Here is an 11,085-nt window from a genome sequence, read left to right on the forward strand (position 1 = left end):
TGGGTTCTAGGTGTGGGTTCTAGGTGTGGGTTCTAGGTGTGGGTTCTAGGTGTGGGTTCTAGGTGTGGGTTCTAGGTGTGGGTTCTAGGTGTGGGTTCTAGGAATAAACGCGTTAAAAGGATCAAAGACTCTATAGAGATTTATAAGCAAATATTCAGATCTCACCCAAAGGCGTCCCAATGGGGGGGGAAGAGAGGCTCAGCCCGTCGACTGATCCCAGGAGTCAGGAGATCCTAAGGATGTTGTATGTCCTTGGGATGGTATCTCCCCTGACGATGGTATCTTCCCTAACATCCCCTCTCTCTTGGGCCAATTTATATTATTTTCTATCTTTTAGGTGGAGCTTGAGAGGCTCTAGTCAAGCATATCTTAGTTATGATTGGTGTAAAGTTTTCCCGTCTCCGTTTAAAGTAATAGGCTCCGAGAAATTCAGAGCGCATGCTCAGTGAGGGGTGGTCGCACCTTGGAGGCGGGTAGCTTTTGGGATGGAGGTGTGTTTTGGTATTATAATGATATTATAATGAGCAAAAAGAACACTAGGGTACAGCATTTGTCAAAACGTGACAGGTCTTTGGCTTAGGGTGGCAAAAAGTGCAGCTTTGTGCACAAGAACAATCGAGGCCCCACCTGATTACAGAGCCTAGCCGTGGTGTCTCCACTCCACTCTACGCTCCGTGGTGTTCCTTAGAGCTAGCACACCAAGTTTCCCCAGCGCGATAGCATCTAAGGTTGGGACCCTAGGGAACGCTCAGATAATGCAGTTATGCCCTACCCTGAAAGCCTCTTCAATGCTGTACCTTTTCCTTAAAAGTGTGAATGTTAGTTTTATTTTCCTAGTTACTTCAGGCATTTACACCACATTGGTCTGACCACAGAAGAAACCCCAGTGTTTCCTGGAAAATATAAACCCAAAATTGTATAAAATATATTGGAGTAAAATGGGAATGGATGTCTTAAAGTACAGCTCCCCAAACCTCAAAATAACAAAGACCAATTTGATTTTAAAAAGAAAAAATCAGATGTATGTGATTTAAGTTAGCCCACCTGTTAACTTTTTTTGTTGTTTTCCCAATGATAAAAGCAAAAACAAAAAAAAACACTTTGTGGTGGTGATGATTTTGGTTGAAAACTAAATTGAAATAATCACTTTCAAGCTATAATACCACTCATCAAGCATACCATGTCTGACAGGATTTCAGTTTGCAATTCAGACCTTCTTCTACTCAGAAGTAATTTTTTTTTTCCAGACAATGCAGAGCCTTTCTAACCTTTTTGTCATTATGGAGGATCTGAAAATGGCGTCTTGTGGCAGAACAGATCTATTTTGTGGCCAAAAGATCATGAGATCAATGCAGATGATTTTTTCTTTTCAATTTTGTGAGCTGGAGAAGAATTTCAAAAAGTAACAGCTTCTTGAAAACTGATAGACCTCAAAACAAAAATAACAAAACAGTTCTTGAGAGTAAAAAGGGGAAAATAGCCAAAACACCACAGGTGTGTGTGTGTGTGTAAGCATAATATGGAGAGAAAAAAGATGCTCTCCAAGGTCATGTTAAAGCAGAGGTGACTAAAAAAAAATAAACAAACAAAAAAAATAGTTAACATATGGGTTCACCTCTGCTTTTTTTTGTTTTGTTACCAGGGTGAGATACACAGACAAGTACAGCTAGAAGAGTACAAATTGTATACACAGGGTGTTCACGTGGAAAACTGTACAGCCAAAGCATCCAGACAAACCGCATATCCTGCTGAGTAAGTTTAGAGTCTGTCTTGAGGGGCAAAAGGGATTAAAAACTCCCCGTGCAGGTGTGTGTAAATCTCTTCCTCTTCTCCTGATGTTAGTGGATGAAACCACTAGCAAAGCTTTCAGCAGGGCTACAGTTCACAACCATTCATTGGAAAGAAAGGACCGTCCCGGGGCACCTCTACGTGCTTCAGGCTTGGTGGCTCGTGGGATCTTTCCCTGATGTGGTTTCACTGAAGGGATTCTGAACCTGCTGCCAGTCTTGCCTGCATCCACAGTACGAAGGGCAGGTACTGGAGTGCACCAGGTGTTAGTTTACATTGGTAGAAAATCTCATGGCTTCTGAGTCATGTTCCAAGGCCCAAAGGGGTGTTTATTGCATTGCTTTACCAAGCCCTTTCCCAAAGCAACAACTCTGGACGTGTTAAACTTGAGATTTTAATTTGCTTTTTAATAATAGTAATGAGTCGAAAGTGTTTCTGCATTATGTAATCATACAATTCTCTGTGCTTTTTCTTTTTTTAAAGAAAACCTAGAAACTAGGACCCTGAGTGCTGTGGTAAATTTATCCCTTGAAAATTAGTACAGCCAAAAGGATGAGATTGGATGATGATTACTTAAAATTAGTCTCCCCCTGAGTCTCTGGCAAAGAACTGCAAAGTGTAATTTATGCAGCAGGCTTTCTAATCCACCAGGTTTCAATGACGTAGTAAAAATATATTACTAATGTAGATACATGTGGCTGAGCTCAACTGTTTCTACTGATTTCTTTCCCAAAAGGAAAAAAAACCTTTTGCTTCAACAAGCTATGGAACTTATTTTAAGGATGGTGGCCAAATTAGCTATTTCGGGCTTGGTCAGCAGATCTCTTGGGGAAAAAGCTTTTGTCTTCAAGAGACATGAGAAAACTGCCACAAACACCTTGAATGTCATCTGAAAACAGATCCTAATTGTGAGCTGGGATCTCAGACTATGGCCTGCAGTCAGTGGGCCTCATGTCCTTGTGGCTGTGGGCCATACAACACAAGTATCTGGCCTGCGCAGGTACACACTGAATGGTGCTGGTGCCAGGCCTGCTCTGTGGGAGTGTGCCTGACCTTGTGAGGAGATCTATTGCCTCACTGTGCTCAGCAGTCAGGACAGGCAAAATTTACAAACTTCCACCCATGCCAGGCTTCTAACAATTCATAAAAGTGGCCTTGTCTCTTGCTCAGTGTTTGAAATTACCTCAGTGCTGGGGCTGCTTCAACTCTTTTGTGCTGCCAGGTCCCATGGCTGGTAGAGGAAGGGACTCCCTCAGCACTTGTCTGGGGTGGAAATGTTGAGTTTGTGGTGGCCAACCCCTTCTTCTCTGAAGTTGTGCAACAGGATCTTGCTCAAGAGCGGTGTTTTGCTGTACCCAGGTGGGATAATCCAGGAACGCATGGAAGACAAAAGGTGGTGGTTGCAGCCAACCTTTTTCTAAGGGAAGAGGCCTTGCTCCTATGTCACCTCTAGAGCTGGTGGGAGAAACAGAGGAGCTGGTCCTGGGGTGATGGAGAGCATCTGCTCTGTCACCTGGGGAGACCAGCCTCCCAGCTCGCTCTTGTAGGGTAGGCTGTATGGATGCTTCTCAATGAGACCTGCTCTCCTGCACAGCAGTAGTCAAATCAGAGAATAGGTCCTTCTGCTTTCTCCTTCAGACTGGAATAAAAGAAAGCATTTTCTTCTCAGTCACAAGTATGGCCTCGCAGGTTGAGCTGCTTTGGTTAGTTTACCTGTGGTAAATCCATGTGCTTGCACAGATAACTGTATGTAAGCCCATCTGGCTGGCAACGTGGCGGCCACAGGAACTGCTGCTTTTCCTGTCTCTGATCCTGTGCTCGTTGGAGGGCTGTTCATGAATCCTGTTTGTAGATGTGACCAGAGAATTGGGCTTCTAGCCAATAAGCCTAATGTTTTATAAAAGGACATATCAGGCAATGTAAACTGCCCTCACAAGGAAAGTTTACATGTCTAAAACGTCTAAACCTTTTTAATCTCCTGCTTCACCATATACTGCCAACTTTCTCTAAGAGAATCAAGCTTCCTAAGCCATTCTTTCCGACAGTAAATTATGCTTGCGTATCTAGCCAACAGACAGACTATGCAGTTGCTGGCGTTTCTCAAACTGATATACCAGGTAATTATTAGTCTCTATAAACAATTCACAATCAGCAAAAGAATTTGTTTTAATTGCATGCATGACAAATGAATACATTAAACTTTAATCTATTTCTAGCTGTTCCATAAGCAGCAGAGGTTACATTAAATGCATTATGAATTATTCTAAATCCTCTAATCCTGCAGTTTGCAAGGAACTCCATTTTCCTCTCTGACCATATCCTATTCTTTCTACACCTGAATGAAACATCACACACCAAGGTGATCTTGATTGTGTCCTACTGGGAAGCAATAGTAAAGCAGCGTGCTAAACTTGCTTAGTTTTACCTTCATTCATTGCCATTCCCAGATCTATTTTCTTTTTCCTTTGGCTCGCGCTACCTCTCAGTTGGGGTTTATGGAGTTGCTTTAGAAATTAGCTCATGCTGATGTTGCTAGTGAAATGCTATTTTTTTTTTTTTAAACATGTAATATATGTATGCTTAGGGACTCAGAAAGCTGAGGCAGTATTATGTTCCTCTGCTCCTGTCACTGATGCAGTGTTTAAATGCTGGCTGTTACCCTCATGAAATGAAGCCTTCGATGCAATGCTGACTTCCACCTCCATCTCATCTGTATTAAGTGTGGTGTTTTTTTCCTGCAACAATTTTCTGGCTCAAGTCCTTGTTTAGTTTGTTCTGGAAAGCTGCTTCAATTTACTCAGTACCTTTGGGAAGCTAAAATCCATTGCTATGCAAGAGTTAAGATACTGAGCTCTGGATTGTATTCAGGACCAGAGCAATCAACTCACATAAGCAGCTTCATTAGAGACAGATGCCTCTGGGACTAGGACTATGTTTTTGATACTATATATGTGCACAAACCTATGCCTGCATGCTTTTCTTTGTCTCACCTTCTTATTGTATTTGTATGAATTTGTAAAACTCTTATTTTAGCATTAGTGACCTGTTTCTAAAAACTTTAATTACACAAGATTTTAACAGATGATAGTATGAGCTTTGTTGCCCTGCAAGTTAGTTCTCCCTACTTACACAAACTTAACAAGTTTCTAAAATGTCACTTTAACCCTTTTCCATACAACAACTTAGTTGTAATTGCCTGGTTATGAAGTAATGTCACTCAAATCACAGCTGTTGCAAAAATAATCAAATTGTGATCCAACTGCTGTCATTACCCTCAGCTAGTTTGCTGCAGGTACCAAATATAGAGGTTATACATGTGATCATGTATTGTATCCTTTAAAGAGATCTGGATAGTGGCAAGAGGAATGCAGAGCTACTTCCCAGAGTTAATATCAACAAGTACATCCAGGCCAGACTTGTACCACAGTTTTAACATTTGCTTGCATGCATTTGTGTGTGCATTCAGACTGTTCTCATTCTGCCTTTTCCTTTGTGTGGCTTTAACAATTCTGGTTTTAAGAAAATTTCTAACATTTAAAAAAGGCAATGGAGTATCCATGTTAATTCTTTATTTGTGGGCTGTTTCTTCTGTTGGCATACTCTTGCTCACACCGAGTTTTACATCATGTTGAACTTGGTCTATCCACAGGCAGTCCTCTCACAGCCCAGGAATGGTAAATAGCTGCTATGTGGCTAGCCAAGGCAGGAACCCAATCAGTGAATGATTCAACACCAAACCCACCCACTACAACAGCAAGCAAAGCTGTGGGAGATGATCAGGCTGGGCAGACAGACCTGCACACCTGAACCAAAGACTGGGAGGATGGCAGCCATCCTAGCGCCAACGGGGACAGGGAAGAAGGTGGCCTTTGCCACCTCTTGGTGGCTCCCCATAATACAGTAAATCAGCTTTCATGCAAATTTGTATGTTCTTCTTTCTCTTTATAGATGCACTTTGCATTTTTAAGGTTTTAATGTGCTTTACACTGTAAAGTCTTTAAAGTTAATAAATGCTCTGAAACTCGGTATTCCATTTCCTCAAGCAATTGCAAACTTTCCTAAGATTTTGCTTTCTCCTTATAGGGAATAATCTGCCCTGTGTACACCTTAAGGTTTACCCATTTGTATTCCCCATGACTCAACTTTCTTTTCAAATTCTTTAGTCAGCTGTCACGTTAATCAGTTGAGATTCAGATGTCACATTAACCAGTGTAGTCATGTCCCATTTGTAGTAATCATCTCATCTGAGTCCAACATAATATTCCAGTCAGTGGATTTATCTAGCTCTTGAACTCAGATAATTTTTCCTTTCCATAGATGAATTCTCTTTTATTCAGAATGTGTGTGCTTTGGGCTGGTCTTGGGTATATTTTCATTTCTGCAAACTAACTTAAAAACACCTGATTTTCCTACAGCCAGAAGGGTGGTGGCTTTTTTTCCCCCCAATAACTGGACATACTGCATGCCTGTGCTTGCTCCCACTTGTGCTCCTGGTTGTCTGGTTCTGTTGGCCGGTCTGTTCACAGGCTCTGTAGAACAGGCTCATTGAGTTGCCTGTGCTACTTGCTGTCTGATGGCCTTCCCAGAAAAACCTGATGTGGTCTGATGGGTATGTTCTGTATATCAGATTAATCTTCATGTTTCTTCTAAGTTTAAATCCAGCAAGTCTTAAAGAAGTTTTGGATCTTTGGTCTCTATTAAAATACTGAGATGACTAAATGGACTAAAAGACTTTGTAAGTGGTTGAGAACAAAGTGTTTGACTGCACAACTGGTATCCTTTGTTTCTCTGTATCATAGTTTGATATAGGTTACTTGTAAAATTACCTCTGAAAAGTCTTGGATGTCTCAGAGACAGAAAAAAAAAAAAAACAGAAATATAGCTATTTTTTTATATGCCTGTATCCTGATAAGAAGAGATTAGAATAGTTCGGTTGGAAGGGACCTTCAAAGATCATCTAGACCAACTACCTGACCTCTTCAGGGCTAACCAAAAGTTAAAGCGTGCTTTAAGGTATTATCCAAATATTTCTTGAATGCTGAGAGGCATGGGGCATGAACCATCTCCCTAGGAACCCTGTCCATGTTTGATCACCCTCATGGTGAAGAAAATTCTTCTGGTATCCTTTCTTGATGCAGTTCTTTGGTGTTCCCTTGATTTTTGATGTCTCTGTGCAAAACTTCTTCCATTACTTGTTGCATTTCTGGAAAGTTCAGGATGTAAAAGATTGTCTTTTAATTTTTTAAAAATTTTTGTCCCCGAATACAGAAACATTAACAGTGAATTAAGCAGTGTGGTTAGGTGCCAGCTCATGAGAACTGAGTACCAGAACTTGTGACTAAGATGGGCTGTTAGTATAACTAAGGAACACAAGAAGGAAGTGATTTAAAAGAGGAAGATAGCAGAGCGTGTCTGCCTTCAGAAGTCTGAAGTCGAAGCTCCACATAGCTAACTGAACTGGTTCTTCTACACTGCTGCACTTCAGCTCGAGAGCTGAAGACTGGGCAGCCTTACAACTTCAACAAAGAATGGGGTAGCTCTGCTATTGATTTGTAAAGGTGAAAAGCCAAAACTTGCTTTTGTTTCATCTAAACTTGCAAGCATCTGATTAGCTCTTGAGAAAAGATGTGACACCCATTCCTAAAGGACAAAATAAGAACTGAGCAATGATTTCAGTATTCAGCTCCCTGTCCTACAGTCTTGTGGCTGGTGCCCCCATCTATTACTTTGCATTATGGCTTTAAAAAGTGACTCAAAACTAATAAAATAGGAGTAGTTTCCATGAAGTGGTGTGCTCTTGCTTTTCCACTGAACAGACCCAGAAATACTTTGGCTCATGTTAGATAACATAGTGAAAGAGAAAATGCTTTTCCTTTGATCCATAGAGTTTGAACTGCAATGTAAACCAGATGGAAAAATCCCATAGGATAATTTTCCCTTCTTTTGACCATTGAGGGCCATCAATCCAATCACATGAGCTCAGAGAGCCCTTGAACAGCTATGGCATATTTACAAAATGAGTTGGACTGAGAATTTTATTGTTTGAACACAGTGGCTGCATGGAAATAATTTAATGATATACCTATCATATAGTCTGAGAAAAGGCTGAATTGTATAAAAGACCTTTCACTCTGACATGAATCTGAGACAGGGTGACTGGGGCCAGGAAATCAGGAAATTTGTGGAATTCATAGCTCAACATGCTTTATTTTTGGTTGCCTAAACACCATAGGCAGCTCGGCACTTCAGCATCGGCTGTACTTCATATTTTTGTCATGCCCTACTGCAAACAATTTTAATAAAATGTGCATTAAATTAATCCCAGTTTTACTGAAACAGTTTCAAAGGAACATAAAACAAATTGTAAACTGAAGTGGAACAATCCTGAAACACAATAAGCTTGTAACAGGCTGTTTATCAGATGCATATGTTCCACCTTTAGGTTTTATGTGCTGAACAGGTTTCCTACAGGTATATCTATGCTGCGGAAAAAGCACTGATAGAGAAGGAAAACAACACTGATAGGTAAACAGCCCATGTAAATGCTTGAACCACCTAATGAGAGTGTCTACAGAAATAAGAATTGTTTGAAATACCTCCATTTACTTTTTTCTTAGCACTTACTGTTGTTGTTTTGGTATACTTTCACTGCACTGATGCTGAAATTCATAGCAGTGTGCTCATCATAAATCTCCAGTCAAAAGTGAAATGCAAAGCCTCAAATAGCTCTGGTCATGTCCATGATCCTTCTCACAGCCCTCCTTCACCTCATCAGACATCATCCTAAAACCAGTTCCTGCTGAGATATTTATACAGATTGGTACATCAGAAGACCTACAATGAAAGTCTATTAAAGTTAGTTTTATGGAAAAAATTTTACATAAAGGGGTGCTTGCTCTGAAGCTGATGCCCAGCCTGTTTCTGCCCTAGCTGTCTAGCCACTTCTGTAACTTTCTGATCATCTGATTGAAGATTCAAAAGTGATGAAGGTGTTGGCTTCGTTTCAGTAGCAGGTACAGCTTTTGTTGGTCTCAATAGCAACTGACAGTGACTTCTCTTTTTTGGAGAGATGGCAGCTTTGTGCTGCTGAAGCTCTGCTCTTTTAAATGGGCTTACTCCAAGGCTGGTGTGAACCGGTGCTGGAGAAGATTCAGAGCCATACACAATCCTGCATAGTGAAAATACTTTGGTTTGATCAAACATGTTCTGTGGTACAGCTGCTTGTTGACAGCATGTAGATTCAGATCTTGGAGGGGTGATCACAGACAGGCAGATGTATTCATTATAGAAACTGCCAGGCTTGACGCTCCTGAATGGTGTCTATTGTCTTTGCCAGGAAGAAAAGCATCTTCGCTTTGATAAAGCTTTCTGATTCAAATTCTGTAGCAGGTTTGTTCACCTGGAGTGCCTGCCTCATGCTCTGGTATTCAGCTCGTCAGTGCAGGGAGAGCTGCATTCCCTCATACCCGCTCATTAGATAACTCATCTACCTCTAAAGTGATCTTGGCACTTGTTCTGGAGGCTCACTGGATTATGTGAACACAATATCTCTTAATGCTGTCGCGCTTAGCTGTTCAAAATTCTTGCTACTGCATTGTGGTGCGGATTGCAAAATTTGACCTTTTGCAATAAAAAATGAGTTTTGTCCTGCCTGGATCATAAGAGACACTTTAAAAAAGCAGCCTGTGTTCCAGCAAACCCTGTTCTGCGTAAGTAGATGTAAATGACTCTCTAGCAGGTGGCTTAGTTATCCAGTACAGCCAGCATTTGCATACCTATTTTGAGCTAGGTTTCTGCTTCGTGACTGCTCTTGTCCTTGCAAGTGGGTTATACTTCTGAGGATGTAAGGCTGCAGGACTTTGGTCTTAAATTGTGCTAGCCAACTGGTTTATTAACTTAAACAAGCTCTTCAACTCCTTCAGCCCTTTGGAGCACAAGAACTAGAGACTGAAATGAGGAAATATTTCATAGAAAAACATGGATAAAGCACAGAGATTAGAAAATAAGTTTTTAGGCACACATTTGTTACTGTATGGGTTAGTGATACCACCAACCCATTGGAAGGGAAGGCAACAGCACTCTTTGTAGTTATACTATGACAGATACAAGCTTGTGTGCATACAGTCTTAAGATATTACCCTCACCTTGTGTACTGTACACCGAAATTAACACACTTTATTTTCTGCTTGACCAGACAAAGTTTGAACAATAAGCAAAGATTCAGAATAATTTTAACTTCAGTTGCTATTTCTGCAATTGTTGTCATAAGATTGAATTATAAATTGGGAATTATAAATAGTTCAGGTGTTCAAATGAAAAAAAAAGTTAACCTTGCTGTCGTTTTTCCATAGTAGGATTACACAGAAAATCTTGGTTTGTTTTTTCTCTTAGAACATCCAGGTAGTTCCCAAGAACGTTGTGAAGAAAATCAAGTAGCAGTTCAACCATGCTTAAAGAACAACTTCAAGCTCTTCAGGTAGCCTGCCAAAGAGAGAAAGCAGGAGACAGACATGCTGTATGAATAAACCAAGTAAGGTTGCTTGTACTTTCACACCCTTCTTCTGGAAAACGTTTCATTCTGCTGATCCTCCATTCTTCTTGTTCTGACCTGCATGATTTGAACACTGCTGCAGATCAGATCTGGTATTCAGCAGGGTTATGAACATCATGATTTGAGATTTGTGAGAAAGCTTTTTGGTGGCTTTTCTCTTCAAGGTAATAAAGCGATGAGTCATTGGAGACAAGTTTTTACTGAAGTCCCTGCTATTTTGCAATTCAGTCTAGGAAGTCTTAGAGATAAGTCACGACATCTTTGCTGTTTTTATTTCCATCAACACCCTAAACTGCACTTGATTTCTTACCCTTCCAATTGCTGCAGCAATTTGGTTGGGTACCAAATTCAATGGACAAATTATAAGGGGACAACTGAATGAGGAATAGTGGTGTCTGCAAGCTCCTCTCCATTGCATTTCAGCTACCTTGCTTGTTTGGGTAGGGACGAAGGAATAAAGCGTGGTGAAAGGATATGGATTCTGCTTCCATCTGTCACCAAATAGTTGCACAGTTTGGAGATAGTAAGTTCACTCTCTGTGCTGCCCTTTATGGCCTACAAATTAGGAAGCTTGGCTTCACTTTCCTTTGGGGGAGTACACTGAAACCCACAGGCCTCAGTTTCTATATGGGAGCCCTGCATGAACAGATTTTCTGCTATGTATTTTGTAATGTGCTGATCTCAATCTTGCTCATTCGGAGAAAAATGAAAAGGAGAAAGGAAGGTAAAGGTAGGTCATGCTTCAC

At 40.8% G+C, this 11,085-nt stretch overlaps 1 long non-coding RNA gene across 2 annotated transcripts in view; it reads left to right on the forward strand.

Annotated features, from left to right (window-relative positions):
• Window positions 1-10,812, forward strand: part of LOC140001590 (uncharacterized) — a 46,673-nt gene extending 35,861 nt beyond the window's left edge. The window contains exons 3-4 of one of the 2 annotated variants that reach the window (XR_011806953.1): window positions 1,643-1,752; window positions 10,180-10,812. This is a non-coding gene — a long non-coding RNA (uncharacterized lncRNA). The remainder of the gene's footprint in view (window positions 1-1,642; window positions 1,753-10,179) is intronic. The other variant, XR_011806952.1, reaches the window with a different exon arrangement.
• The last annotated feature ends 273 nt before the right edge of the window (window positions 10,813-11,085 follow it).

The sequence above is a fragment of the Anas platyrhynchos genome, chromosome 2, assembly GCF_047663525.1.
Source record: "Anas platyrhynchos isolate ZD024472 breed Pekin duck chromosome 2, IASCAAS_PekinDuck_T2T, whole genome shotgun sequence".
In the NCBI taxonomy this organism is placed as follows: Eukaryota; Metazoa; Chordata; class Aves; order Anseriformes; family Anatidae; genus Anas; species Anas platyrhynchos.